Source organism: Macaca nemestrina, chromosome 8 (assembly GCF_043159975.1).
Source record: "Macaca nemestrina isolate mMacNem1 chromosome 8, mMacNem.hap1, whole genome shotgun sequence".
Taxonomy (NCBI): domain Eukaryota; kingdom Metazoa; phylum Chordata; class Mammalia; order Primates; family Cercopithecidae; genus Macaca; species Macaca nemestrina.
Window position 1 is genome coordinate 70,118,794 of NC_092132.1, and position 24,326 is coordinate 70,143,119.

The 24,326-nt window shown below is 35.6% G+C and overlaps 1 pseudogene; it reads right to left on the reverse strand.

Moving 5' to 3' along the window:
- Nucleotides 1-2,566: 2,566 nt before the first annotated feature.
- Nucleotides 2,567-6,633, reverse strand: LOC105483626 (HIG1 domain family member 1A, mitochondrial pseudogene; annotated as a pseudogene).
- Between the last annotated feature and the right edge of the window lie 17,693 nt (nt 6,634-24,326).

Consider the following 24,326-nt stretch of genomic DNA (forward strand, 5'->3'; position numbering starts at 1 on the left):
GAAGGCCTCAAAATCAAGCACAATTCACACTGGTTGTTATTACTTATTCTGTCACACTTTTAAAACCTCATATCGATATCATACATTAAAATATATTAAAAGAATAAGAAGAAAAGATAATCACTTTTTAAATATGACATAATGAAGCTGCAAGTGTTATAAGATCTGAATTGCACAGCCTTGGGTGAAGGAAATCACAATATTCACTCTGCAAAGAACAGTACCAAGGGAAGGTTTGAAATTCAGTGTAACCATTAAAGTCAAATAAAGAATTTATTTTGACTGTGAAAAGTTTTAAAAGACAAGGTTTTATTTCAGGAAATGTCTCAGTAGGGATGTTTATCATAGATTATCCTGTACTAACTATGTAGTCAAAGTTAACTGGAATGACATTTGATATGTGCAATACAAACAAAATTATGTTTCTATAACAATATAGGGATATTAATTGCTGCTCCTGTAATGTTTGATTTCTATGTCTCTAAGTTAAAATTAACCTAAGTATCCACTTGAAGAGTTATAGAACACAGGAAGCACTCTAAACACTTTATCATGTTCAGGAGATATTCTACTGACTTTGAGACGGTACCGCCTGATAAGTCCAAATGGATCCATCACTGAGAGAAGCAATGGTAAGATATAACCCCTCTAGGTTTACCAAGAAACATGAAAGTAGAGTGTTCATATAATTCATTGTCCAAATCAGGACACCTTTTGTTGGGGGTAGAGGGTCAGGTCTTACTATGTTGCCCAGGCTGGTCTCAAACTCCTGGGACCAAGTGATCTGACCACCTCAGTCTCCTGAGTAGCTGGGATTACAGGCACGCACTACCGTTCTGGTTCCAAATCATGACACCTGTGAAAGTAAAAGATATTCGAGTTTGCAAAAGCAATATCAAAAATCAAAACTGTCTTGGGGAACCTGGGACCTATAGTCACTCAATATGTGACTCCATATATGTCTGCTGCATGGAGGCAGTTATTTTAGCATGGAATAAATATGCCTAAAAGAAATATTGTGTATAATGTTTTCCTAGGTCTTACTGTATTTTTCTTTTTCTTTTATTTATTTATTATTTATTGATTTATTTATTTTATTTTTTTTGCATTAAACTGTTTCTATTCAAGTCAGATCGCTAAGGGCATTACAGTTTGAGACCTGCTATACTAATGGACTGTAATAATTCTGCTTACGGTTATATAGTAGTGGTGTTTACCCAAAGTATCCTTCATCAGTTGGAATAGTATATTGAAGTCAGACAGACTGTGTTTGAATCCTACCTCCGTGATTTAGTGTTTGGCATGTAAGCCTAATTTTCCACATCTGTAAAACTGAGATACTGTAATTCCTGTGTCTAAAGTTTGTTATGTAGGATTTAATGATATACACAGGATTCAATTTTATATATATATAAATAATTTATATATATAGAAAATGAAATGCTGTATATATCACATGGGCTACATACATGAAAGTTGTTATTATTCATTAATAAAAGGAATTTTTGTTCATTCAGTGTTTTTTTTAAATATTCTATATGCATGGTTTGACTTTTTCCCTTATGACTCTGAAGTTTGTATCATTTGTTTAATTTTACAAGTGAAGGTACTAATGGTCACAGAGATTATGTGATTCAATCAATCTTGGATTTTTTTTTTTTTTTTGACATGGTCGCTTACTTTAATAACAATACATATACCACATTATCACCATGGAATGTAAATTCAGGTTAGACAAGAGAATTTCACAAGTGTAATAGCATTCTGTAGTGGATAAAAGTTTGTGTATACTGTCTGGCCAAACCAGCATTCTCACAAATCAATTCCATTATAGGTAATTTGTTTAGTTTAATGTTTACAATTCTTATGGAGAAAATAAGCAATGCATACATTTAAAAAGTGTTCATTTACCTTTGCATTAGCACTTAAAATACAAAGTTTCTATTTCAAGATGACATTTAAATATTATTCTAATATAACAGCAGTAAAAATATAATTCTGCAATTACAAAAGAACTAAACTAGAATCCATAAGCTGTTATGTTTACAATTACTATTCTTTAATAAATACTACTAGTATGCAACTCTATTATAAGCTTTTTAGACTTGATTTAAACACACGCATATATACTTTCAGCTGTGGGAGGCTTTACAGGTTCTCTTCTATGCACTTTTTTGACAGAGTTCTAAAAGAGCCAGCCAGTCCAAAAGACAGGTAGAAAAAAATTAAATTAACTGGGCAAATAGGACTCTTATATAACATCCAAAACATGCAAGATTCTGCAGCAAACTGGGAGTATTTCAGGGTTAGCCTGCTATCTTCTTTGGAAATAATTTCATCTTAACAGTTTAAGAAGGTGGACATTTCAACACTATCAAGTGCATTTAGGTGACAGGTTTCTTTTGTGTTAACTTGACTCCCCCTCAATGACCTAGTTGGTAAGCTAGTCACTAGTAATTCGGTCACCAGGAAAATTAAGCCTGCAAGAAAGGAGGCCAATATTCAAAATGCCTTGTTACCATCTGAACCCATTCAAATAGTTCATTTTCAACATTAGTATGTAAGTTCAGTAATGAGATGTGTAACTAAAGCAAGCTCCTCCAACAAGACCAAGACAGCTTCTTTTCTTCTTAGGCTTAGGTTTTGCCCAGAATTCTCAAAACATGGACTAGCCCATATCAGCAGTCATTGCTCCTACAAGAAAGCCTTGGGCTACCACACACATATGGACGAGATGAAGGGACATTTTAGTATTTCCTCTGCTCTTCAATTTGTATAATCCCTATGCAAAAATTGCTGCAAAACCTGCCATTCCAATGGGGATGAATGATGAGTCTTTAGCTTTTCTAATAAGATTGGATCTCTGATCTTCATCATATGAAGAAAGGGAAGCATCTGTGTCTGTTTACAGTGATTGCTTGAAGAATCTCCCTAGAGCGACCAACCCCCTCACAAAACTTCTGATTCCTGGGACTATATTATTGAATGTGAAAATTATTGGGAGATGTTTATGAAAAGTAGGCTGGGAAAAGTGTTAGCTCATTTGGCCAGATGCACAGCTAGGCTAGAATTACTTAAAAAGTGTTTGAATATTTAAACCCGTTGGAGAAGAGAAGAATATAGCCTTTCTTTTTAAAAGAGTGTGAAGTTGTCTAAAACAGTTAATTCTGTTGATTATGCTCTTGAACTAGTGTTAGAATTCCTCACCCTACCCCTTACCCTTAATTTATGTAACACCTGTTCACCAGAACCTTCTGTGAAATGCTGAGAAAGTCTTCAGCCTGAGGGTTTTAAGGTACAGTTGTTGCACATCTTGTTTTGACACTTGAATTTGGTGAGAGAACGACCTGATGAATCTTTTGTGCTTGATATTGTAATTTTGCGCTGTTAGCCAAAATGTAAGTACTTCCAGTCTGCCTTTCACTTCCATAATTAAGTTGCCAAACTTGACATCATTTTTTAATTTCCTAACCTAGATCTTTCTGTATACATAGTGGTTAAGAGTATGCTTAGGTAGGTATCAGATTTTCTGGCTTTAACTCTTCTTACCTATATAAGCTTGGGCAAGTTATTAAACTCTTCGATGCCCCTGTTCTCTTATCTGTAAAATAGGTTAAATAGTATTACCTCAAGATAATAGTGCATAGCTTATGACAATTAGAAATGAGATATCATCACATGTAAGATACTTGGAAGTGTCTAGATTATAGGAAGAATCTAAAATATTAACTTTTATTATTCTTGACACTCCTTTTACCTCCCAACAATTATATTACACACACACACACACACACACACACACACACACACACACACACACACATATCTACACCCTTTTTGACCACTTATCCCCAAGTTCTAAAAATATTCAGTGCCACAATCATACTCAGTAGAAAACCTTGCCTCCCAACCCAATAATAAAATGGAGGCTATCTAACAGAAATATTTTCAACTCTTGTCCCTCTCACTAAAATACTCATCTGTATTGTAATAAATTATTTAAGACAAGGATGGGGATTTTGGATATTTACCTGAAGGGATGGATGTTTGTTGCTGAAACTCTATCACATAACTCTTAGTGTTTGTCTGATCACAGATGAGTGTATCAGCAATTCAAGTTAGGCTAATTAGATGATCTCTTCTGAGAATTTGAAATTTGGTTTTAGAGACTTTAGGTGGTCTCTGATGGTTGTTTGAACTGCTATACGTAGACTCAGGAATCATGTGCACATAAAAAAGCAGGGTATGGGGCCAGGCGTGGTGGCTCAAGCCTGTAATCCCAGCACTTTGGGAGGCCGAGACGGGCGGATCACGAGGTCAGGAGATCAAGACCATCCTGGCTAACACGGTGAAACCCCGTCTCTACTAAAAAATAAAAACTAGCCGGGCGAGGTGGCGGGCGCCTGTAGTCCCAGCTACTCCGGAGGCTGAGGCAGGAGAATGGCGTAAACCCGGGAGGCGGAGCTTGCAGTGAGCGGAGATCTGGCCACTGTACTCCAGCCTGGGCGACAGAGCGAGACTCCGTCTCAAAAAAAAAAAAAAAAAAAAAAAAGCAGGGTATGTGGCATTGAAGCAGAGCTACTAAGGGAAGCAGAATTGAGAGACCCACAGCCCTAGAGAGTGGGATTTTGAATCTTGAAGAGTTTCTGGCTCCTATTTCTAGTCTCTAGTGAGGTGTGTTTCCTGCTCTGAGGTCTGAGGAGATACCTCTAAACATTATATTCTCTCTTTTTGCATAAACTGGTTCAACTGGGCTGCTCATAAATGTAACCAAAAAACTTCTATTTAAACAAGTGTTCACACCCATTTATCCTTCTTCTCTACAATTTCTATGGAATGGTCTCCCTTCTACCACAGGTGAATCCCTCCATGTTTGCTCTGAATACCCTCCCTTCTTGCTTTCTTTGAGACTTTATACTATTGGTCATCAGTACTCTCTCCCATCTCCCTCACCTGCATCTTGGAATATAAACATCCTTGTACTGCTGGCACCTTGGAAAACAATAATACATCTTTCTTGGAACCTTCTCTCATGCATTGCCCCAAATCATCACAATTACACTAAAAAAAACCCTTTCTCCATCCATTGCTAAACTTCTAAGAAAAGCAGTCTAACCTCAGAATCCAATTACTTATCTTCTATTTATGGTTTGCCACTTCAATTTTCTTTCTGTGCTCAATGCCCTCCATTGATAATTTCTTAACATTTTCTGATACATTACAGCATTTGACTTAGTTAACTCCCTCTTTTCTTTTGAAACTAGCTCTTTCCTTCATTTCTGACATGCTATACTCTATACTATACACATTCTTGTTTGTGAAATCAATACTCATCTTGATGATACAGAATGGCACACGTACAGCCCAGATCTCTCTCTTCTAAGTTCTAGTCACATACATAGATACAGACATGCATATATATGTGCGCATACATGTAAACATATATGCACACATTTATGTATGTATTTAAATATATGCATACATAGAAATTGTATGTTTTGTACACACACACATATCTTTTCTCTTAACATTTTCTTCAGGTACCTCAAACTCCACATTGCCCAACGTGTTATTCATCATGTTCATCCAACAACCCTCTAGTCCTCCAGAGTTTTCTAGCACCTCACCACATCACACTGCAATCCACTCAGTCACCCAAGACAAGAATCTCATCCATGAGTTTGGGATTACTGCAAAATCATCTCCCTGTCTCTAATGCAATTCTCCTCAAGCCCAGAATTTAAACTATTGGCAGAGTGATTTTTCCAAATGTACATTTAGTCACCTGTGCCCATGTCTACTGCTAACAGTGGGAGCTTGGAAGAAGAGTATACTTGGGGACTCACCTATTGTATATATAAATATTTAAAAGTGATATGATAAATACATGTAACAAACTGACATATAGAATCAATTATTTCCTCCTACCTTAATATATTTTCATACCAATAAAGTCATAATATATTGCAAAGCTATATTTTAAGTAACTAATGTTTGACAAAATATCAAAGATAAATAAATGAATTATTGTTGCCCATATCTAGATTTTCAGATGTTGGGATGATAATATTTGCATATGTCTACTTCAGTAACATATATATATTCAGTAATATATATTTTACTCTATATAATTCAATATATAGTCAATTATATATTACTATATATGATTCAATAATTATTTTATTTTTTCAATAAAATTTAGGTTAGGACTTCATTATAAAAAATTGTAAATTATATTGTTAATATCAATATTTTCTTGTAATCTATGCTCTGTTGAAAACAACACCAAATTAGCAAGCCTTCTTTGAATTGCTGTAGCTCTTGAATAACTTTTTATTAATAGCAATTTGGAGAAACCTTTCTCTGCTGGAGGCAGTAGCACTTGGAATTGTAAATAAAATTCTTAAATAAATACTTAAATCAGAAATAAATATTTTATATTTAAACTTTGAAGTAGGGTCACACATAATAAATTATTATGATTGCAGTAAATATTATAAAACATTTTAATGTCATTATATAAAGTCACTATTAATCACATCACATTTTTTGCCTTCTCCTAAAGTAACATTTCAACTCACACATTAAGCTAAAGACTTGGTGTCACACTTACACTTTTTTATGGTGTATCATGCTTACTTCTTAAATAATTTTATGAGTTATAATTGTTTGATCTATATTTGCCCAGGCTGATCTTGAACTCCCAGCTTCAAGTGATCCTCCCGCTTTGGCCTCCCAAAGCGTTGAGATTACTGGGGTGGGTCACCACAACCAGCTTATAAATTATTGAAAAATGTGAAATAATCCTCAGTTGCCATATGTAAGTATTGTGTATACCGTATTATTTCATGAGTGCTTCCATATCTTGAATTGAAATACAATGAGAAGCAAGAAAACGGATGCTTGACACTACTGGAAAGCAATAAAATGATTTCAAGTATCTATTATATTTTTGATGTCTAAAGGGAAAGATTTGACAAGTTGCAAAAATTCGCCATTTTCTCTCATTTAAGTATTTTTGCAGGTCAAATTCTGCACATACTGCAAAGTAGTGTTTGTCTACAATATATCCAGTGGCACAACCTTATGAGCCTCTATGGCTTTTGGATGCAGCCGCCTTTGGATTCAAGAATGTATGGAAAATATGTGAAGAAACATTTCTCTGGAGCCTGAATGGGTTTATTCACAAGAGTGTATGTTTAGGATTATGGGTCACACTGTGCCAGCACTGAGAGCCAGATAGCCAGTGACAGAGGTTAGGTAGACCAGCCTTTCTGATTTGCCTAGGACTAAGGGACAGGCATTCCTGGGATGTAGGATTTTCAGTGCCAAAGCCAGAAAAGTTCCAGGCACACTGAAATTATTACACCAGGAGTCCACATGTCTTTTAATAAAATTTGTGTATATGTTTGTAAGATGCATAGTTCCAAGTCAGTGGTCCCTTTTGCCCACGTCTCAGGGTGATACTATGTCATTCATTTGCTTACACTACTTTAATCTTCCCTCGATGACGTAATAAAAATATCCAAACAGCTAAGACATTAGATAGCATGAAAAAAATACTAAGAACAATGCCTAATATAGCAAATTTTAAGTAAATGGTAGTCATTATTATCCCACTATAGTTAAAATCCTACCAATAATTTATCTTCATAACACACAGGGGGTGAGAAATACATGTTTTTGAATGGCCCAGGAGGAGTTTCTGCTCTGTGTGAGATTTACAAATTAAAATGGAATAGGGACTAGAGAATTAGTCTGGCTTTAAAATTTTACTTCAGAGCTTCCAGTGATCAGGCCTTTGGTTTCCAGAGGATGTGAAAGTATAAATTAGGATTCTCTAAATGATGAGATCCAGATATTTTCACTTGAAATTTGGAGCGTAATTTTAGGGAATTCAGAAACAGTTGTCAGAAGAGTGCATAGCTGTCATTTAAAGCACACATTCTGTAAGTCAGGAACTTAGACTTCAATTTGTGAGGATAAGGAGCCAGTTTTAGGGAGGAGGGCAGAGAAATAAAAGCAGAGAAGAAAGTTACACTAACATCCACTTTATGCCAGAAACTTTGCTAGGGTTGGACTTTGATCAGACCTCTGGAGCTGAATGAGAACTGTACTACATTCAAAAGGGGTTCAGAGTCGGTGGTGCTGTGACTTGAAGTGCACACACCTATCTTTTCTAACTGGTAATCCTGTTTTCTGGATCTCATTTGCACAAAGGTACACAAACTGAGCGGTGTGAGAGTACAACAGATGTCTGTCAGTTACTGGATTTGGGGAGTAAGAATCAGCCCTTGGCAGCCAGGTGCGGTGGCTCACGCTTGTAATCTCAGCACTGTGGGAGGCCAAGGTGGGCTGATCAAGAGGTCAGGAGATCAACACAATCCTGGCTAACATGGTGAAACTCCATCTCTACTAAAAAGACAAAAAAATTAGCCAGGTGTGGTGGCATGTGCCTGTAGTTCTAGCTACTCGGGAGGCTGAGGCAGGAGAATGACTTGAACCCAGGAGGTGGAGATTGCAGTGAGCCAAGATCGCTCCACTGCACTCCAGTCTGGGCAACAGAGTGAGACTCTGTCTCAAAAAAAAAAAAAAAAAAAAAAAAAAAGAATCTGTCTGGCTTTTGCTGTCTGCCTTGGCCACAATTGTCTCTTATATTGTACTGAGCTAAGGATGAGGTGGAAGAGCATCAGTGGACCTCGATGTATAGAGCAGAGACTTTTAAAGTAACTGCATTAGAACTACAATCTGGGTCTGAATTCTGAATCTTGTGCTTCTACCATTTTAAAACATTCCAGGCACCATCACTGAATGAAATAAATTTGTTCCGGATAGTAAAATTAAACTGTGTTTCCACTAAACCCTTTTCCAACAGTTTTTATTATAAATTTGGTGACATGATTCTACCAGCAGAGAAAGTGGACTATTTCAACATGAACATGTCAAAACAGAATGTAAACAGTTATTTCATTTTACCTTACAAAATTCCTGTAAGATAGGTCAGGGAACTATGTATTATTGCCTTTATGTTTCCTGTGTAGAAAGGAAAATGAAGCACACTGGGGTCAATTAATTTGTCAAAGGTCACCTAGCAAGTTGGTGAGACTACCATTCTTCCAATATGCTTTCCACCAGACCATGTTAGACGTTAAAGGTCATGGATACACACTTGTTTCCAAGTCTGCATTGCATTTTGGAGTGCGAGACCAGGTGACTAATGGAGAAATAGTGTTTGGATACTATGTTGTTGAGCTTGGAAGAAACAGCCCTATTTAAGCCAATGACTGAAACTGAGGGAATAACCTGATGGAAGGCTTAATGTTCCACAGCCAAGTGCTGCCTGCCTGTGTCAAGATACATGCAGTTTTACTTCAGCAGTAAAGAGGGAAACAGCTGTTACAATGGAGCTATTCCAACGCAGGGGAGATGAGAGAAAAGTTGATTATAACATCCACCTAATTTCATAAAAATGCACTATTGAACAAGAACAATTTGCTGGATTATAAAAGCTGCTGGATTAACCAGGTGGCCTTGTTGGATGCAAATCTTGCTTTCCACTTTGCACCGTAGATACTTAAATGTCAACAGATGAGTCCTCCAAGTACCTTTCAGTTCTGCACTTTCTGGAAATGTTTAATTAGCTCTGTTGACACCCATCAGTCAACTTACAAAGGTTGAAACTTCAAATATAGTAAGCTTACAAGAGGATATGTTATATATATTTGTGTATATATATTTACATACCCTTATAAAGAATGATAATGGATACATCCTTTCTATTTTTCCATTTCAATCCAAGTCCATTTTACTAGTCTCTTTGCTTAGATCAGCAGGTAAACTTCTTTTAGGAGAACATCTTTGTTGATTAACCCGAGGACCCTAAATAATTGATCTATGTAAAGTGGTAGAGGTCTTGTGACTGCCACCCATCTCTTTCCCTGCTTGACATCCTATTGCTCACCCACGCCTGCTCCCCTGTTTTCCTCATGAGGCCAGGATAGTGAGGACTATGCCTGCACTAATTTAATATGTGAGTTTTGCTACATCCTTCCTCACAACATGATGTTTCATACTGTGAGGAGGCCTGGACTGTTCATGTCCCAGTGTCAGAGTGTGGCACTGGAGCTCCAGTAAAGATTAAGTAAAATGAATCTCCAGCTTCTTCTGAATTAGATCTTCATGGTTACTTTTGGTTTATAAGTTTCAAATAAAATTCGATGGCATCTCAGATTTTTTTAAAAAGTTCATTTCCACATTAAGAAAATGGATTTCAAACATAAACAGAAATTACTTCTATGTTTTCATATGATTATCCACCTCCATTTTCATAGATGATTGAGAGAATGTTTACGGATCCATTAGTATTTGTGGTCTAACCTGGTAAATTAGACTTTTTATGAAAACTGAAGTCAACTAGTACAATTCATGGAAATGGATTCTGTGTGTACATGAGAAGAAAATTATATTAGACGAAAACATTTTCATGAGTGCTTATAGATGATAATGTTAAAGACAGGCATATCACTATAGAGACAAATAATTCTATAGATTAATCTTATAAGACGTTTTTGCTCTCATCAAAATGATGAAATAACTTTTACTATCATCACTTTATAGATGAGAGAACAAAAAAGTTAACTGATTTTCCATAAATTAGCAGCTATTTAAAGTGAACAAACTGAGACTTGTGCTCAGACATACTGATACTATGTCTCATATGCTTTCCATTACACTACACATTGATTCTTACATCTCTACTCTCAGCTACACAGGATATGTCCATAATGTGTGTTATTGGTGATATAATTTCTGCCAGGAGACAGACACCCAAAATAATGGTTTAAAAGACTGGAATTGTTTTCTCCCTTACCTAAAAGTCCCCGCTGGTATCAAAGTTCTGCTTCACAGAGCTGTCAGTGGTCCTCATTTCTCTTTTGTTGTTTCACCACTCTTCCATTCTTGAGTGTTGCTCTTAACTGTGTGTCCAAAATTTCTGCATTCTAGCTAACATGGAGAAGAAGGATGAATGGGAAGACACACTCCTTTCCTTTAATATCACTTTGTGGAAATTTCACACATCAGTTCTTCTCACATTCCACTGGCCACAACTTAGTTACATGGCCACACCTGACTGCAAGACAGGACTAGAAATATGGCCTTCCTCTAGGCACCACATGCCACGGTCAGTAATAAGTTAACAGAAGAAGAAGCAGTCTCTGCTACATAATGGGAGATAATTTTAGATCCTTTGAATGCTGCCTTCAGAGTACTCATTTTGTGTTTAATACTTTTTTCCACTAAAAGGTCTTAAAACAAAGAAAGGAAGTAAGATTTGCAAATTATATTTAAGAATTAAATTATTTTAGGCAATGATTTTAATCAGGCTATTTATAGTCCCTTGGAGTTTAATAGGTTGTTACCTGTATGTTGCATGAGTTTAACGAATTGAGGGTTATTCACAATATCTATTTTAACTTTTATACAGTGTCTAATTGAAACGTATGTGTATTTAAAATTTAAACAAATAATTTTAGTTCTTCTAAAAGTATGTGTTTTGATTTAATTTAATTTAATGTAACTTAATTTAGGAGAGCTAAGTAATTAAACATGAGGCCAAAGTACGTAAGAAAGTGGCAGGTTTTTATCGCAAATATGCACACACTCTCGGGCGAAGTTCTCTGGTCCTCAGGTGTGGGGTGCCAGGGAAGTTGCGCTGGCGCTCTCCGGTGATGTTCTCCGGTCCACAAATGCGGGGACCGAAGAAGTCACCCCGGCTCCGGCCCGCTGCGGACTTTTATGCCTGGGAGCTGGAAGGGGAGGAGTTCGGGGCGTGTGTGTAGGAGTGGCTTCTTGAATTTCCGTGTCCTCGGCTTGACTTCATTCTGCGCATGCTCAGTTGATTTGGTTCTTTTCCCGGGCGCGGGAAAATCTGTGAAGAAGAACCCGGAAACAACAGGGACTGCTCCATCTTGTTCACCTTCCTCCATCTTGTCCCTTTTCCTTCACCCAAACGGTATGTATGTGAAAAAGACCAAAAATGATAATGGCCATTTTGTAGTCTACAAGTATGTCATTAAACTGATGTCAGAGAACTTAGGGAAGAAGGCTCTTTGTTATTTAATTTGGATATCTAAATGGGTTATACTCTTGGAATATCTCTCAACCATCAGGAAATGTTTATGGTTGGAAAGGAATGCCTTGTTAATGGGCCATAACCAGGTTAACTGGACATGGATTCTTTCCGGATTCCTACATTTTTATTTTCAACGAAAATAGAAAGAGGCATCTTAATGCCAAATAGTAAGACATTTTACATTCCTCCATTTAAAATTTGTCTTCACATGAGATTAGTTAGAAAATAGATTGAATTGTCAGGGAATGCATTCTGCTGAACCACATTTTTCTGTTTGTCATTTATAGCACTAGTTAGCTTTCTGTGCATATGTATTTTGCTGTTGGTGTCAGTCCAATATCTTCCTTCTAAGCATCACCTTACCATCTAACAAAAGTTTTCTGGCATAGGCCATGAGCAAGGGTCTGAGTGAGTAAGTTTCTTGAGCTCCAGGTTGATGTTAAGATTTAAATCAAACTTCTCCTCCAGCTTTTTCCTCTTACAAGTTAGCAGTTATCACAGTTGCATTAGAATGTATATTATGCAATTTCCTTGAATAATTCTTACTTTTTCCTAATACATTTGGTTAATTCTTTACAGTGGGCTAATATTGGGTATAATTATTACATAGACTAAAAACTGTAAAGTGGATGCAGACATCATTTTATCTATAAATCAGACTTTGAATTTAAGGGGATATTATTGGAATGTTTTATTTGAATATAAGTGTATTTGAGGCCAAAGGTTCTTTTTTAAGCTCACTAGATTTCTAGAATAACCAGAATTAGAGAGAAGGGTAGCTTGTCTTGGCCTGATCTCTAGTTCAATAGAATAGGGAGAAGATGAAAAGGAAAACAAAACTGTAAGAGAGCCAGGTTTCTAGTATCTTTGGAATTTGTGTTTCCAGAATTGTCTAGTTACAGTCTTAGCCACTATGCAAATGTCTATATGCTTGCACACACAAATATTTAAATGTAAACAGGAAATTAAGCCACTATTTCCCCCCATAGTCTATTCTCAATGCAGCTGCAGAGGGTCAGTTTTAAACTTATGTCATTTGTCTCTTCAGAACTCTGCAACAAGCCTGGTTCCACCAGACAAAAAGCAAGCTTCTTTAAAATGTCCTAAGAGCGCTCTCTCCCTCTGCCCCACATGCACCCTTATGTCTCTGGATTTTATCTCCTATTCTCTTCCCCTTCAACAACTCAACTCCAGCCACACTCATCACTTTGCTACTACTCGAACACACCAGGCACTCTTCCATTTTTAGACCCTTGTTTTAGCTATTCTTGGCCAAAAAGACCTTTCCTCCAGATGTATCTGCTTATTTTGACTCTTCATCCCCTTCTTGAAGTTTCTGCTCAACTATAACCTTTACACAACGTGGGCTTCCCTGACCACCTATTTAATTTACTCCCTACCTCGTCTTCTAACAGCCTCCTTACCTTACCTTTGTCTTTTTAAATAGTATTTGCCATCTTCTAAAATACTATAGAATTCATCTATTTATCATGTTAATTGTTTATTGTCTGTTTCTTTCTACAATGTAAGCTCCATGAGGATGAGAATCTTTGGCTTATCTACTATCCATCACAAAGGACTTACACAGTGCCTGACACATGGTGGGTACTCAATACAAATGATGAATGCTCAGTGTCAACCTCCTACTCCTAAATACTCAACTCAGTCTCTCGCTCTGTTTTTTTCTTTTCTGTTTGTCTCTTTCTCTCTCACACACACATACATTCACATACACATTAACTCAAAAGCATAGTAGCTCATTTATTCAATATCTCAGATCCTGATTAAACGGATATATACCTAAAAGTAGTAAGTGGACATTTAGCTCTTTGTGGCCACTGGTGATGACAGATAGTCTATTGTAGAAAGAAATGAAGAACAACCAAATAAGAAGAAGCAAAAACTACTTATTCAGAGCTTGCTATAGCAAGGGATTTAGCTACCATCACTGGCATTTTAGCAGATTCAAAGGTAAGCAGACAAGTGAGGAACTTCATAGAGGATAAAACGGAAGGTTTCAGATATGCACTGATTGGGCTTTTAGCAGAGAGTAGGTGTAAGCAGGCTAACTAGAAGGCTATATTTATTAGAAGCACATATTTGGCTTTTTGTGGTTGGGCATAAGTTGAAAGCAGGAATGAAACTTGGAGAAGCTTTCAGTTATTAAATAAGCTCTAGACATTTTGATCCAATTGTTACTGTTTAGTTTCCTGGACTGTTACTGTTTAGATTCCTGGACTGCCATAGGTTTGACTTATAAACAGCAGGCTAGCTTTCTGGGCTGGTTAATGTGGATAATGGGTTGATTTCTTGGCTAATTATTGCAGGTTGTGGGTGGGAATTCTATTTTATATATGCTCTGGTCATTGTCCATTTCTATATTTAATCTCTCACTATATACATAACAAATGAACACACAGAGCAGCTTCTAAGGGATGAGTAAGAAGTACAGATCTGTACACCTTTTAATAAAATTAAATTAATATTCTCTAAATAATCTTTTCTAATAACTATCATCCCTTCTACAAATTTCCTTGACTTCCAGAATCCCAGGGAATTACTTACAGGATAAATATTATATGAAAATAATAATCTTTTTTTGAGATAAATTCTCATTCTGTGGCCCAGGTTGAAGTACAGTGGCATGATCATAGTTCACTGAAACCTCAAACTCCTGGGCTCAAGTGATCCTCCCACCTCAGCCTCCCCATTAGCAAGGACTGCAGGTACACACTATTATGCCCAGCTAATTTTTGAATTTTTTGTAGAGATGGGGTCTCCCTATGTTGCCCAGGCTGGGGTCAAACTTCTGACCTCAAGTAATCCACCCACCTTGGCCTCCCAAAGTGCTGGGATTACCGGTGTGAGCCACTGGACCTGGTAAAAATAATCTCGATGTAGTCCTTTCTGGGCCCCATTGAGATGGTTCTCATTTGATTACAAACATTGGGAAGGGTAAACCACTCAGATGTATCAGGGAATGACCTGACATTGCCTCTGTCATCTATTCTTATTTTGCTCCAATCTGATTTCCACACTGCAATTCTCAGTTCATCTCTAAATGTGGAGTAAAGACAGATCTTATTGAAGTACTGCCTCATTCAGTCACCTCCATGACTTCTTATGGCTCTGAAGGTAAAGGACAAAATTGTTAAGATGGGCAACAAGACCCTCAAAGGCTTGGCCTTCCCTATCTCCTCAGCTTCTCCTCATCCCCAAACCCTTGTTTTGTGTTCCAATCTGATAATAGTCCCTTGGATTTGGTCACGTTCCCGCTCACCACACAGCTCTTTCTCTCTTCCTAAGACTTTTCCTCCAGCTCCCCTTGCCATCATCTGGAGTAGTTAACTTAGTCTCACGTTTTAGATGTCAGCAGACTTCAACTCTTTTGCTAGTTTTATACGTCCCTGTTTATAACCATCATAGTATCATGTGTTTGAAACCTAACAGTTATTAGCTTTTATCAAGAATCAAGCAAATAAATGTTCCGTCGGTCTTCTCCACTAGACTGAAGCTTTGGAAAGAAGAGGACCATTTTATTTATTTACTTTTTTTTTTTTTTTTTTTTTTTGAGATGGAGTCTTGCTCTGTCGCCCAGGCTGGAGTGCAGTGGTGCGATCTCTGCTCACTGCAAGCTCTGCCTCCTGGGTTCACACTATTTTCCTGCCTCAGCCTCCAGAGTAGCTGGGACTACAGGCGCCCGCCACCATGCCTGGTTAGTTTTTTGTATTTTCAATAGAGACGGGGTTTCACCTTGTTAGCCAGGATGGTCTCAATCTCCTGACCTCATGATCCTCCTGCCTCAACCTCCCAAAGTGCTGGGATTACAGGCATGAGCCACTGCGCCCAGCCAAAGGGGACCATTTTATTTTTAACACTATTTCGATCTCAGTGCCTAGCACAGTGTCTGAAATGTAACAAATACTCAATAAATATTTGTTGAATGAAGGAATTATTGAATAAGTACTAAGAACATACAAATGAGTAAAGTAGGGCAAAGGAGTTCCTGGTCTAGACAGGAGTTAAAATAAATCAGATATAAATAGTACATAATTATCTACCAAATACTGTGACATAATCATAACGGACGGAACAATTAACTGCAGGAATTTAAGGCTATCTTAAAGAAGGTGTTTATTGACTGGAGCTTAGAATAGGATTTTTTAGTTGTTAAGGAAGAAGTGAAAATCAATTATACTCTCTTATCTTTGATCCTTGTAACATAGATCTTAAATATAAAACATTTATTTGTAATTTTTGGATCAGCAACTATTCCTGATTCTTTGTAATAGTGTTTCTCTGTTCATTGAGCTTGATGATTTATGACTGAGTCATAAACTATATAAAATGTTTTGAAAAGAAATAATGACATTTCTTTTGAAAAGGATTAAGCTGCTATTTCTTTTACTATTCTTAGTGAAAATTACAAAGGGGAAAAAGGAAAAACATCTTTCCATAATGCTAATAAATCAAGTTATTCAAAGCTATTCTTTGATGGATAGAGAAATATTGAACTAGGCAAAGTGAGATCCGAAAACTAAGAAAGTTTGGTTATGAAGCAGACCTTTATTCGGAGGTTTTTCTTAGAGCACTCAGTTATCCTTGCTGTTCTCAGTTCAAGAGGAAAAAACAGCAACCTGAAAGTCGCTGCTGAAAATATAAACTTTCCTTATTTCCAAAATATTTCCTCTTTGAAGAACCGTATATTTGAAAGCCAACAGTCTCGCGTTCTTAAACAGTCTTGCCTTCTCCAGTGGCAGTATTTGTGACAAAGATTCACTTCCCTCAAATGTTAACTGTTCTGGTAAATATGTCAAGAGCTTTTAGGAATCCAGGAATTTTAGGCAACTCTATACACAAATATAAGTCTTTATCTAACACATCATATATTCTTTTATATGGTTAGAGCAAATATAATAAAAGAAGATTTGTTTCAGAGGAAAAACAAGAAAAAAAAAAGCCTTACCTTCACAGTGATGATCTAGTCCTGTTTACTGTATATTGAGATACCTAAAGACAAATAAAATTTAATGAGTTTCTTTTACATCTTTATTTAAAGATAAATTGTAATATATGCCTAATCATGTCTGAATATTCAGCAATTTTTCCAGTTCTACCTGATTAAATTTCAGCTGGGTCTGAAACACAGAGAGTAGTATTTGCAATCTAACTGGAAAAATTGGGGGCAGATATTGAAACACGGTTAACTGTACAGAACTGACATTTGAAGGTCTTTCATAATTTTATATCTCTGATATTATTGTCATGGAAATGGGAGAAGAGATGATGACAATGCCTTTTCAGCAACAGAGCCCAGCAGTACTCTATCTGATGTGCTAATCAAGAGCTAATACATTGAAAATCTTAAGCCCCATGGGTTTGTGCTGCTTTTTTAAATTTAATGCTTAGTCAAATATTAACCTTAAACAGCTTTTGATATGCTGATAAATGTCACTCGATTTGTAGGGAGGGAAAAAAAAACACACAAAAGATTGCCATTTAATTTCAATATAAATAAGTTTTGACTAGGCTATATATTGAACAAAAGACAATATACTGCAAAAGCTTTCTATAGGGATATATTTTTGAATGTAAGATTAATGCTCTCCATCTTGCTTTTTAGATGTCTCAGAGCCAACATAGGAGGCTGTGTGTGTACTCTTAGTCCCTGTGAAAATGATCTATTGATATATTGTAAGGAAGATTATATATGTCTTCGCATATATCTGTGTATGTATTTACACACAAAGAAATATAGATAGATAGATAGATAGATAGATAGATAGATAGATAGATAGATAGATAGATAGATAGAGAGACAGACTTAGGCATACATACATATTTATCTATAAAGAGTTTGTCACATTCATCTCAACTGTACCAATTGTTGATTGGGTACTCAGTGGAACAAAGTAGAATTGTGAATTTTTACATTTCACCATAGCTTCTGTTATTGACTTGTGGAGAGGCTACTTTCAAAAACATAGCCTTATTCATCCAAACAGGTGCCATTCTTGGTGCTTAATTTCTATGACTTATGTGTATTTGCTGAATATCTGAACTTTTTTTTTTTTTAAGAAACTCATTGAGTGAGAACATCCACACAGCTGGTTGACTTAAGTTGACTTCCTGCCCATGTCCACAGTCAAATTTTTCTTACAGTTCTTTATGATCATTAGGTGTTACCATAGGGCAATTCTACTTTTATTATTCCTAGCTTGCCATGTCCTACATTAGTACAAAGTTATTGAAATACTATTTTTTTGCTGTTTTGGTTAATAACTTTCTCCAGTACTCTTCTTGTTAATTTCTCATTTTTTCTTTTCTTCTTTTATGTTTTATAGTGTCCACTATGAAATTAGAGGCAGAGTCAAACTACTGGGGGATAATTTTCTTTTTCTTAGAAATGTATTTGACCTATTACCTTCAAAGAATAATGGGAACAATCAAGAAGAAGACAGGGGAAACTATTTCCTTAGCTGTAAGGATATGCCTATTGTGACTCATTAAAACATTTTTTTGTTATCTGTACATTAAGTATACATTTTACAGTATTCTTTAAAATTAATTTTTAAATCAAAATTAAATGTGCACATCTAAAATGTGTCAAAAACACAATAGTTTAAAAATCAATCATTTAAAAAGGCTTATTATGAAAAATATAAGTTCCTGTCCCCCTTCTCTCTCTAATTCCCACTCTATAGATCGTTTTACCTCTTTCAGACTGATGGCATTTGCATGCATCTCAACATTGTGCATGTAATCTTGTTCCTTGATTGTTTTTTATTTTAGGCACTATTAATGATAAAAGAAAAGATTTAACTCATTCACATTCCCTCCTCCATTATACCCCATCTCTAAGTTTCCTTTGCCGTTGTAAGTATCTTTGTACTCAATTCCATAGCTCAGCCATATTTACTTACTCCGTATTATGTTCTTTCTTGTACAAAATTACGTTGTCCCTGGAGTAATGAATGTCTCCTCTTTGTTTCTTAATTTGCTCAGTTCTATGTAATCGTCACCATTTCATCCCCAGATTTCTAATGTTAAGAGCAAACTAATTCTTGGCACATTGAAACTTACATTTTTTTGTATGTGTTCAGGGATTTATTTTGTTAACTGCTTTATTAAGATCATTTAAGATACCATACACCTGACTCCTTTAAAATGTATGATTCAATGGCCTTAAGGACATTCACTGATGTGTGTCCTTCAACACAATCTATTTTATAAGATTTTTACCCCTTCCTCTAAAAAACAACTTCAACACACTTCCCCCCAGTCCTAGGCAACTATTACTCTATTTTCTATTTATTTAGATCTGGCTGTAAACATTTTATACATATTGAATAATACATGTGGTCCTTTGTGACAGGCTTCCTGTGAGGTGAGTAGTAATGCCTCTACTTTTGTTTCTTATATTAATTTCTGTGTCTTTTCTCTCTTTGTTATTGTATATATATTTATGGACAAAATTGTGATATTTGATATATGATATATGTATTTATTGTGAAATGATTCGATCTAGCTAATGGATTAAATCCATTACCTCATCTAGTTATCTTTTTTTTGTGTTAAAGACATTTAAAATCTACTCTTGGGGATGGACGTGGTAGCTCAGGCCCGTAATCTCAGCACTCTGGGAGGCCGAGGCGGATGGATCAAGAGGTCAGGAAATCGAGACCACCCTGGCTAAGACGGTGAAACCTTGTCTCTGCTAAAAATACACATACACACACACACACACACACACACACACACATTAGCTTGGCATGGTGGCGCGTGCCTATAGTCCCCGTTACTCCAGAGGCTGAGGCAGAGGAATCGCTTGAACTCGGTAGGCGGTGGTTGCAGTGAGCCGAGATCGTGCCACTGCACTCCAACCTGGGCAACACAACAAGACTGTGTCTAAATATATATATATATTTATATATATATACTCTTTTAGCAATTTTGAAATATAAAGTACATTATTATCAACTACAGGCATCATGATCTGCAATAGAATCACTACTTTTTTTTTTTTCCATCTAACTTTGTACCCTGTAACTAGTATCTTTCCTTTCCCCATTCCTGCTTCCTCCAACCTCTGGTAAGAAATATTCTACGCTCTACTTTTAGGCATTTGACTGTTTTAGATTCTACACATGAATCAGATCATGCAATATTTGTCTTCTTTGTCAGGCTTATTTTACTTAGCATATTATTCTCCAGGTTCATCCACATTGTTGCAAACGACAGAGTTTTCTTCTTTTTAAAGAAGAAAACTGTATTGGTTCAGATAAAGGTTTATCATACTTTTTTTGACCATTTCAAAAAACTAACTTTTGGCATCACTAGCACTCTATCGTTTTTTCATTCTCTATCTTCCTTTTATCTTGGTCCTAATCTTCATTATTTCCTTCTTTCTGCTAGCTTTGAATTACCTTGCTCTTATTTTTCTAGTTCTTTACGATTTATGTTAGGTTATTATTTGAGATCACTTTTTTTTTAATTGTGTATGTACATAGTAGCTGTAATATTTATGGGGTAAATGAGATACTTAGATACAGGTGTACAATATGTAATAAATACATCAGGGTAAATGGAGTATCCATTATCTCAAGCATTTACACTTTCATTGTATTACAAATAATCCATTTAAACTATTCTAGTTATTTTAAATTGTACAAAAATTATTGTTGATGATGGTCACCCTGCTATGCTTTCAAATAACGGATCTTATTCATGCTATTTATCTGTATTTTTGTACCCATTAACCATCTCCAATCCTTGCCCCCCAGTACCATTCCTAGCCACTGGTAACAACCATTCTACTCAGTCTCCATGAGTTAAATTGTTTTAACATTTTTAGCTCCCACAACTAAGTGAGGACATGCAAAATTTGTCTTTTTGTGCCCGACTTATTGCACTTAATCATCTCCAGTTCCATCCATGTTGTTGCAAATGACAGGATCTCATTCTCTTATATGACTGAATAGTATGCCATTGTCTTTTTCTACCACTTTTTTTTCTTATCTATTCATCTGTTGATGAACATTTAGGTTGTTTCCAAATCTTGGCTATTATGAATAGTGCTGCAATAAACACAAGTGTGCATATATCTCTTTGATATATGGATTTTCTTTCTTTTGGGTATATACCTAGCAGTGAGAGTGCTGGATCACATGGTCATTCTATTTTTAGTTTTTTGAGGAATCTTCAAACTGTTCTTCATAGTAGGTATACTAATTTACATTGCCATCAACAGTGTATGAGGATTCCCTTTTCTCTACATCCTCACCAGCATTTCTTATTGACTGTGTTTTAGATAAACGCTGTTTTAACTGGGATAAGATTGTAGTTTTGATTTGCATTTTTCTGACGATTAGTGATGTTGAACACCTTTTCCTATGCCTGTTTGCCATTTGTATGTCTTCTTTTGAGAAATATCTATTCTGATCTTTTGTTCATTTTTACAATCAGATTATTATATTTATTCCTATTAAGTTGCTTGAGCTACTTATATATTCTGATTATTAATTGCTTGTCAGATGTATAGTTGGCAAATCTTTTCTCCCATTCTGTGGGTCATCTCCTCATTTTGTTGATTGCTTTCTTTGCTGTGCAGAAGTTTTTTAACTTGATGTGATTCCATTTGTCCATTTTTTACATTGCTTGCCTGTGCTTGTGTGAAGTTACTCAAGAAACTTTTGCCCAGTCCAATGTGTTGGAGAGATTTCCCAATGTTTTCTTGTAGTAGTTTCATTATTTGAGGTCTTAGATTTAAATATTTAATCCATTTAGATTTGATTTTTGTATGTGGTGAGAGATAGTGGTCTAGTTTCATTCTTCTGCAAATGAATATCTCGTTTTCCCAGCACCATTTATTGAAGAGATTGCTTTTTCCCTAATGTACGTTCTCGGTACCTTTGTTGAAAATGAGTTTTTTGTCAATGTATGGACTTATTTCTGTGTTCTCTGTTTTGTTCTATTGGCCTGTGTCTGTTTTTATGACAGTACCATGCTGTTTTAGTTATTATAGCTCTGTGGTATAATTGAAGTCAAGTAATGTGATTCCTTAAGTTTTGTTCTTTTTGCTCAGAATACTTGTGGCTATTCTGAGTCTCTTGTGGTTCCATGTAAATTGTGGTATAATTTTTTCCTCCTTTCTTTGAAGAATGCCTTTTGTATTATGATAGGGATAACATTGAATCTGTAGCTTGCTTTGGATAGAAAGAACATTTTAACAATGTCAATTCTTCCAATCCACAAACATAAAATATATTTCCTTTTTCATGTGTCCCCTTGAATTTCTTTCATAAATGTTTTATAGTTTTCACTGAAGAGATGTTTTACCTCTTTGGTCAAGCTTATTCCTACTTTTTTTTTTGTAACTATTGTAAATGGAATTATTTTATTGATTTCTTTTTCAGATTGTCCACTGTTGACATACAAATGCTACTGATTTTTGTACGTCAATCTTGTAGCCTGTAACTTTACTAAATTTATCAAATCTAACAGTTTTTTGGTGGAGTCTTTGAGTTGTTTCAAATATAATACCATATTACCTACAAACAACTTCTTCCCTTCCAGTGGGGATGCCCTTTATTTCTTTCTCTTGTCTGATTGTTCCAGCTAGGGCTTCCAGTAGTATGGTGAATAACATTGGTGAAAGTGAGCATCCTTGTTTTGTTCCAAATCTTACAGGAAAGGCCTTCAGTTTTTCCCCATTCAGCATGATACTAGCTTCATGCCTGCCTTTTATTGTGTTGAAATATGTTCCTTCCATATCCAATTTTTTGAAGGTTTTTATCATGAAGCAATGTTGAATTTTATCAAATGCTTTTCTAATATCAGTTGAGATGATCATATAATTTTGTCATTCATTCTGTGATATGATATATTGCATTGATTTGCATATCAATGTGTGTTCTCTTTTTCTCTGTTTTGTGCAAGAGTTTCAGTGGAATTGGTATTCGTTCTTTTTTAAAATTTTGTTAAAATTCAGCAATAAAGCCTTAGTCTTAGGCTTTTCTTTGCTGGAAGACTTTTTATTTTTATCTCATTACTCATTTTTGGTCTGTTGAGGTTTTCTATTTCTTTGTGATTCGGTCTTCATAGGTTGTATGTGTCTGAAAGTTGATTTATTTATCCTAGGTTTTCCAATTTATTGGCATATAATTGCTCATAGTAGCCGCTAATGATTCTTTGAATTACTGCAGTATCCATTGCAATGTCTCCTTTTTAATCTCTAATTTACTTGGATGTTCTCTCTTTTTTTCTTAGTTGTTGCTAAAGGTTTGTTTTCACAACTAACTTTTTATTCTGTTGATCTTTTGTATTGTTTTCTTTGTGTCAATTTCATTTATTTCTGCTCTGATCTTTATTATTTTTTTTCTTCCACTAATTTTGGGTTTGTTTTGCTCTTGCTTTTCTAGTTCTTTAAAATCTATCATTAGGTTGTTTATTTAAAACTGTTCTTATTTTTTGATGTAGGTGCTTATTGCTATAAACTTTCCTCTTAGTACTGTTTTTGCTGTATCTCATAGATTTTGGTATGTTGTATTTCCATCTTCATTTGTTTTGAGACATTTTTTGATTTCCTTCATAATTTCTTCATTGACCCCACTGGTCATTCAGGAGCATATTGCTTAACTTACATGTGTTTGTATAGCCTCCAAAGTTCCCCTTTTTATTGATTTTTCATTCTATTTAATTGTGGTCAGAGAAAATACTTGATAGTACTTTACTTTTTTTAATGTTTTAAGACTTGTTTTGTAGCTTAATATATGGTCTATCTTCGAGAATGAACCATGTGCTAAGAAGAATGTGTATTCTGCAGCCTTTGGGTGAAATGATCTGTAAATTTCTACGGGGCTCATTTGGTCTATGGTTCCTATTAAGCCCAATGTTTCTTTGTTGATTTTCTGTCTGGATGATCTAACCAATTCTGAAAGTGGAGATATTGAAGTTTCTAGCTATTATTGTATTGGGGTCTATCCTATCCCTCTTTTTAGCTTTAATAATATTTGCTTTATTTATCTGGGTGCTACAGTGTTGGGTGCATGTGTATTTACAATTGTTATATCCTCTTGCTGAATTGACTCCTTCATTATTATATAGCAACCTTCTTTGTCTCATCTAGTTTTTGTCTTGAAATCTATTTTGTCTGATATAAGTATAGCAACTCCTGCCCTTTTTTAGTTTCCAT